At 39.7% G+C, this 8,407-nt stretch overlaps 1 long non-coding RNA gene across 1 annotated transcript; it reads right to left on the bottom strand.

Moving 5' to 3' along the window:
- Positions 1–25: 25 nt before the first annotated feature.
- On the bottom strand, positions 26–7,684 carry LOC124974312 (uncharacterized). The gene is made up of 3 exons (XR_007106772.1): positions 7,601–7,684; positions 624–730; positions 26–75 (listed from the first exon to the last, which is right to left on the bottom strand). It is a non-coding gene; the product is annotated as an uncharacterized LOC124974312 (long non-coding RNA).
- Positions 7,685–8,407: the final 723 nt, after the last annotated feature.

Below are 8,407 nucleotides of genomic sequence, written 5' to 3'. Positions count from 1 at the left end.
GCATACTCTCTTCAGTGAAGAAATTTTCCATGGTTTCAGATGGGTTGATTTCATTAAGTTCATCTTTGCTCTGTTCTGGAAATTAGAAAAAATGATGAATACTTACAAAAATGATATTTTAAGCAAAAAATTTCATCACAGCAAAATAAGTCAAAGGGGAAGGAAAGAAGGACAAGACCCACTGAACGACCTGGAAAGCAAATCTCACAGGGTGCTTTAGGTGAAAGACTTGACTTCCTACATCTATCTCCTTTCTCAAACAGGTTTATTCTTGATTTGGATCAGCTGCATTTCCATTAAAAATGATGAGGATCATCCTACAAAGGGGCCATTGATTAGCATAAGCCCTGAGTTTCACCCTTGATTTTCTGCTAATTAATTGCAAGGCTGCCAGTCATGGTGGCACAAGCCTGTAATCCCAGCACTTGAGAAGCTAAGGCAGGATGGAAAGTTCAAAGCCAGCCTCAGTAACTTAATGAAGGTTTAAGAGACTCAACAAGTCCTTGTCTCTATGTAAAATATAAAAATGGACTGGGGATGTGGCTTGGTTTTTAAGCACCTCTGAGTTCAATCACTGCTACCAAAAAACAAGCACAAACATGCATACAAACTAATTGCAATACCATCAGAAAATTGCTCAATTTCTCAGTACTTCCATTTGTTCACCCATAATATGGAGGTAACATTTTCTTCATGTTTTTTGAGTGAAGGAGTGATGACAAAACCAGACCTGGTTGTGAAATAAAATTACAAAAAACATTATGGTCAGAGTCCAGTGCCTGGGGAAGGGGTCAATTCCCCTCCCCTCTCTTAGCCTTTCTCCAGGAAGTCAAATTGACCAATAAATAACTGCCCTAAGAGTCTAACTAATCCCTCCTGAAATTTAATAGATGTCTATGAGAGGAGCTGTTTCTTCTTTTCTCTTCTGTGAGCACACTTTATGTTAGAGACATGGCATGAGGCCTTCAGTCACATAGATTAGATATTAAAAAAAAAGAGAGGTTCTTTCCATGGGGTGATCCAAGATGGCGGACTAGAGGGGGACTGCATCCCCAGTCGCTCCAGAACCCAGGAGTTAAGAAGGGGAGGCATTGAGAGACTCGGACCAAAATAGAGCCACGGGTGAGTCTGCACACTGGGTAAAGCTTGGCCTGGGTGGCAGGCCCAGAGAGAGGTGGCTTATTGGAGCAGGGTAGGGCAGCTAGAGTCTTCCACAGGTAGCCCTGCGCACTCTGGAGCTGGGCCCCTCCCACACAGCCAGCTTCTCCAGGTTCTCGGAGCAGGCCCCCTACTGAGAGCCTGTCTGATCAGAACAAGCTCCAAGTCCCGGAGCCAACACGGCATACTCGGGCCCGCAAGCAGCTTCAGGGACCAGGACAGGGCTGCCAGTGATCTCCCCAAGCAGCCTGGACCTTGTGGTGGGAGGTGCCATTCAATGCTAGCTTCTCGGAACAGACTGCCCAGTGAGAGCGATTCTACATAGAGACAGCCACAAGTCCCCGAGCCAACGGAGAGCTTGGATCCGCAAGCAGCCTCTGGGATCAGGGCAGGGCAACCAGAGACTTCTTCAGGCGGCTCTGCCCACTCCGGCCGCAGGATCTTTCCACGAGGCGATCCAAGATGGTGACCTAGAGGGTGACTGCATCTCCAGTCACTCCAGAACCCAGGACTCAAGAAGGGGAGGCATTGAGAGACTTGGACAAAAATAGAGTCACAGGGTGAGTCTCCCCCACTGGGCGAAACTTGGCCTGGATGGCAGGCACAGACAGGGGTGGCTTATCATAGCAGGGTTGCGCAGCTAGAGTCTTCCCAAGGTAGCCTTCCACACTCCGGCAGTGGGCTCCCTCCCACACGGCCAGCTGCATGGTGCAGGCCCCCAGTGAGAGCCTTTCCGCACAGAGCCAGCTCCAAACCCTGGAACCAGTAGGGGCTAGGGGCAGCTTTCTTCGGAAGCACTGCATTATCAAGTTCCTCCAAGACTTCAGGCTACTGAAGGCTGGGAGGTGATACACTGGAAATCTACCGGGACACTATAAGCCAATAGCGGAAAACTGCAATATGTCAGGGTCCCACTGACAGCTGACCAATATGAGAAAACAAGGGAAGAAAATGTCCCAAACAAACCTAGATACTACATCAATAAAACCCAATGACAGCACAGCAGAAGAAATGTCAGAAAGGGAGTTCAGAATGTACGTAATTACAAATATCAGGGAAGCTAATGAGGAGATGAAAGAGCAAATGCAGGCATTGAAGGAGGAGATGAAAGAGCAAATGCAGGCATTAAATGATCGCACCAATCAACAGTTAAAAGACCAAATACGGGAAGCAAGAGATCATTTCAATAAAGAGTTAGAGATACTGAAAAAAAACGAAACAGAAATCCTTGAAATGAAGGAAACAGTAAACCAAGTTAAAAACTCCATAGAAAGCATAACCAATAGCATAGAACACCTGGAAGACAGAACCTCAGACATTGAAGACAAATTATTTAATATTGAAAGCAAAGTTGGCCAAACAGAAAAGATGGTAAGAAATCATGAACAGAATCTACAAGAATTATGGGATATCATGAAAAGGCCAAATTTAAGAATTATTGGGATTGAGGAAGGCTTAGAGAAACAAACCAAAGGAATGAACAATCTATTCAATGAAATAATAACAGAAAATTTCCCAAATCTGAAGAATGAAATGGAAAACCAAGTATGAGAGGCTTATAGAACTCCAAACATACAAAATTACAACAGACCCACACCAAGGCACATTATTATGAAAATACCTAACATACAAAATAAAGACAGAATTGTAAAGGCTGCGAGAGAAAAGAATCAAATTACATTCAGAGAGAAACCAATAAGAATATCAGCAGATTTTTCAATCCAGACCCTAAAAGCTAGAAGGGCCTGGAACAACATATACCAAGCCCTGAAAGAAAATGGATGCCAAACAAGAATCTTATACCCAGCAACACTTACCTTCAAATTTGACGATGAAATAAGATCCTTCCATGATAAACAAAAGCTAAAGGAATTTACAAAAAGAAAGCCAGCATTGCAGAACATTCTCAGCAAAATATTCCATGAGGAAGAGATGAAAAACAACGATGCAAATCAGCAACAGGAGGTGCTAGCCTAAAGGAATAGCCAAATAAAGGAGAAACCAAATCATGTCAAAAACAAATATGAGTCAATTGACTGGGAATACAAATCATATCACAATAATAACCCTGAATGTTAATGGCCTGAACTCATCAATCAAAAGACACAGACTGGCAGATTGGATTAAAAAGAAAAATCCAACAATATGCTGCCTGCAAGAGACTCATCTCATAGAAAGAGACACCCATAGACTAAAGGTGAAAGGATGGGGAAAAACATACCATGCACACGGACACAGCAAAAAAGTTGGAGTATCCATCCTCATTTCAGATGATGTGCACTTCAAGCCAAAACTAGTCAGAAGGGATGCTGCTTAAGGGAAGCATAAATCAGCAAGACATAACAATCATAAATATCTATGCCCGGAATTTGGCTCATCCACGTACATCAAACAAATCCTTCTCAATTCCAGAAATCAAATAGACCACAATACAATAATACTAGGCGATTTTAACACACCTCTCTCACCACTGGATAGATCGTCCAAACAAAAATTGAATAAAGAAACTATAGATCTCAACATCACAATCAACAATTTAGACTTAACGGACATATATAGAATATACCATCCAACAAAGAATGAATACACTTTCTTCTCAGCAGCACATGGATCCTTCTCTAAAATAGACCATATTTTATGCCACAAAGCTACTGTTAGCAAATACAAGAAGATAGAGATACTACCTTGTACTCTATCAGATCATAATGGATTGAAATTAGAAATAAATGACAGAATAAAAAACAGAAACTTCTCCAATACCTGGAGACTAAATAATACACTATTATATGATGAATGGATAACAGAAGACATCAGGAGGGAAATAAAAAAATTCTTAGAAGTAAACGAGAACAAAGAAACATCATATCAAAATCTCTGGGACACTATGAAAGCAGTACTTAGAGGAAGATTTATTTCATGGGGCACATTCAAAAAAAGAAGTAGCAATCAACAAATAAACGACTTAACACTACAGCTCAAAGCCCTAGAAAAAGAAGAGCAGACCAATACCAAAAGTAGTAGAAGACAGTAAATAGTTAAAATCAGAGCCGAAATCAACGAAATCGAAACAAAAGAAACAATTGGAAAAATTAACAAAATAAATAGTTGGTTCTTTGAAAAAATAAATAAAATTGATAAACCCTTAGCCACACTAACAAAGAGAAAGAGGGAGAAAACTCAAATTACTAAAATTCGGAATGAACAAGGAAACATCACAACAGACACGAGTGAAATACAAAACATAATTAGAAGCTATTTCGAAAATCTATACCCCAACAAAACAGAAAACCTCGAAGACATCAACAAACTTCTAGAGACATATGAATTACCTAAACTGAACGAGGAGGACATACATAACTTAAAAAAACGAATTTCAAGCAATGAAATAGAAGAGGTCATCAAAAGCCTACCAACAAAGAAAAGTCCAGGACCAGATGGGTTCTCAGCCGAGTTCTACAAAACCTTTAAAGAAGAACTCATTCCAATACTCCTCAAACTATTCCATGAAATAGAAGAGGAGGGAACCCTCCCAAACTCGTTCTATGAAGCCAATATCACCCTGATACCTAAACCAGACAGAGACACATCGAGGAGAGAAAATTTCAGACCAATATCCTTAATGAACATCGACGCAAAAATTCTCAACAAAATTTTAGCAAATCGCATACAAATATATATTAAAAAGATAGTGCACCACGATCAAGTGGGTTTTATCCCAGGGATGCAAGGTTGGTTCAACATTCAGAAATCAATAAATGTCATTCACCATATCAACAGACTTAAAGTTAAGAATCACATGATTATTTCAATAGATGCAGAAAAAGCATTCGATAAAATACAGCATCCCTTCATGCTCAAAACACTAGAAAAAATTGGGTTAGTGGGAACATTCCTTAACATTATAAAGGCAATCTATGCTAAGCCCATGGCCAATATCATTCTAAATGGTGAAAAACTGAAAGCGTTCCCCCTAAAAACTGGAACAAGGCAGGGATGCCCTCTTTCACCACTTCTATTCAACATCGTCCTTGAGACTCTAGCCAGAGCAATTAGACAAACCAAAGAAATTAAAGGATACGAATTGGAAAAGAAGAACTCAAACTATCCCTGTTCGCTGATGACATGATTATATATTTAGAGGAACCTGGAAATTCCACCAGAAAACTTTTAGAACTCATAAGTGAATTCAGTAAAGCAGCAGGTTACAAGATCAATGCTCATAAATCCAATGCATTTTTATACATAAGTGATGAATCCTCAGAAAGAGAAATTAGGAAAACTACCCCATTCACAATAGCATAAAAAAAATAAAATACTTTGGAATCAATCTCACAAAAGAGGTGAAAGACCTCTACAATGAGAACTACAGAACACTAAAGAAAGAAATTCAAGAAAACCTTAGAAGATGGAAAGATCTCCCATGTTCCTGGATAGGCAGAATTAATATTGTCAAAATGGCCATACTACCTAAAGTGCTATACAGATTCAATGCAATTCCAATTAAAATCCCAATGATGTACCTTGCAGAAATAGAGCAAGCAATTATGAAATTCATCTGGAAGAATAAAAAACCTAGAATAGCTAAAGCAATCCTAAGTAGCAAGAATGAAGCAGGGGGTATTGCAACACCAGATCTTCAACTCCACTACAAAGCAATAGTAACAAAAATGGCATGGTATTGGTACCAAAATAGACAGGTAGATCAATGGTACAGAATAGAGGACACGGACACAAACCCAAATAAATACCATTTTCTCATACTAGACAAAAGGTCCAAAAATATGCAAAGGAGAAAAGATAGCCTCTTCAACAAATGGTGCTGGGAAAACTGGAAAACCATATGCAACAGAATGAAATTAAACCCCTATCTCTCACCCTACACAAAACTCCACTCAAAATGGATCAAGGGCCTCGGAATCAGACCAGAGACCCTGCATCTTATAGAAGAAAAAGTAGGTCCAAATCTTCAACTTGTTGGCTTAGGATCAGACTTCCTTAACAGGACTCCCATAGCACAAGAAATAAAAGCAAGAATCAACAACCTGGGAGAGATTCAAACTAAAAAGCTTTCTCTCAGCAATGGAAACTATCAGCAATGTGAAGAGACAGCCTACAGAGTGGGAGAATATCTTTGCCAACCATACTTCAGATAGAGCGCTAATTTCCAGAATCTATAAAGAACTCAAAAACTCTACACGAAGAATACAAATAATCCAATCAACAAATGGGATAAGTAAATGAACAGACACTTCACAGAATAAGATGTACAATCAATCAACAGATATATGAAAAAATGTTCAACATCCCTAGTAATAAGGGAAATGCAAATCAAAACCACCCTAAGATTTTCATCTCACCCCAATTAGAATGGCAATTATCAAGAACACAAGCAACAGTAGGTGTTGGCGAGGATGTGGTGAAAAAGGAACACTCATACATTGCTGGTGAGGTTGCAAATTAGTGCAGCCACTCTGGAAAGCATTATGGAGATTCCTCAGAAAGCTTGGAATGGAAACACCATTTGACCCAGCTATCCCACTCCTTGGCCTATACCCAAAGGACTTAAAATCAGCATACTACAGAGATACAGCCACATCAATGTTCATTGCTGCTCAATTCACCATAGCCAGATTGTGGAAACAACCTAGATGCCCATCAGTTGATGAATGGATAAACTGTGGCATATATATACAATGGAATATTACTCTGCAATGAAGAATGATAAAATTATGGCATTTGCAGGCAAATGGATGAAATTGGAGAATATCATGCTAAGTGAGATAATCCAATCTCAAAAAACTAAAGGACAAATGATCTCACTGATATGTTGATGAGGACATATATTGGGGGGTGGGAGGGGTTAGCATTAGGTTTAGGGTTAGGTTTAGGGTTAGGGATAAGAGTGTGGTAAGAATGAAGGAAAGAAGGACTGTATAGAGGGTAAAAAGGGTTGGGAGGGGTGGGGTGGAAGGGAAAAAAATCATGAATCAAACATCATTGCCCTATGTAAACATATGATTACACAAATGGTATGCCTTGACTCTATGTACAAATAGAGAAACAACATGTATCCCATTTGTATACAATAATAATAAAAAATAAATAAAAATAAAAATAAAAATCAGCAGAAATAAATGAGATGTAGACTAAAAAAAAAAAAAAAGAAGAAAAATCTCCAATGATAGGATGGGTCTAAGATGACATCAAATAACATATAATTATTGTGAGAAACTGTGGATCAGGGCTTAGAATTTTGGAGTGCTAATCTTCTTTGGGACCTCTGGCGTAAAATTAACTTTGGTTTCTCCTAATGTCTGAGTGCCATCTTGTCATTTTCTCAACAAACGGTGATGGAAAATTATACTTCTACAAGATAGCTCCCAAAGAAAAACAGAGAGACTTGCACCTTGTAGGATGGAGGGAAAACTAGTCAAGCACTAACCTCTCAGTAAATCTTTTCTTAATAGCAATGCGCCCTGAAGGAAAGGGGCGGATACTGAATGCACTGCTCTGGACTTTGACCTTCTCCCAGTGCAAAATAGTCCTAAAAGGAGGCAAAGAAAATTATCATAACTCTGGGAAACAGTGGATTTCAGAGAAAGAAAAGCAATGGGCAGGATTTCAGTACTCTTTCCTCAAGATCTGAACTCCTCTATCTTCAGATAACAATAAATTTTAATCTTTTTACAACTACCTTCCTAAGTTAAAAGTTTAACCAGCAAAATTAATTCCTCGACTGTGCAGTCTGCACTTCCATAATCTCCAAAACTATAAAACCCAGATTTCTTCTGTAACCCGCAGGCCATCTCCATACCCAGAAAATGGGCCCTCCTGTGCCTGATTGACTTTGCTTAAAAATAAAACAAAGCTTGCTGATCTGAGGTTTGAGTCCTGTCTCCTGTGTCTGTCATTTGTGGGCCATGATCTTACAATCATCATCCCTGTGATTTCACAAGTTCACCAAATAAGAAATGGCTGCTATACAGCATAAACCACGTCTCCCAGAGTTCCTTCCCTGGGACAGTGTAGCTTTCATTCATCAGGCTCAAGAGGGATCCAGAAATATAGAGTTTTAGCATGACTTACCTCACTCAGGTCTTGTCCAGAAGGTCTGGGGACAGTGACAAAGCTCAACCACAGCATAGCTTGAGAGTAAAAAGTCACAGAGAGCAAGGGTGGCCTGAAGTGCACAGTACCTTCTCGATCCTGTCCAGGAAGAGCTCTTTGACACAAGTTCTGCTGCCCTACA

This window comes from Sciurus carolinensis, unplaced genomic scaffold (genome assembly GCF_902686445.1).
Source record: "Sciurus carolinensis unplaced genomic scaffold, mSciCar1.2, whole genome shotgun sequence".
Taxonomy (NCBI): domain Eukaryota; kingdom Metazoa; phylum Chordata; class Mammalia; order Rodentia; family Sciuridae; genus Sciurus; species Sciurus carolinensis.
Note: the sequence above shows the minus strand (reverse complement) of the source record. Positions and strands in the feature narration are given on the sequence as shown.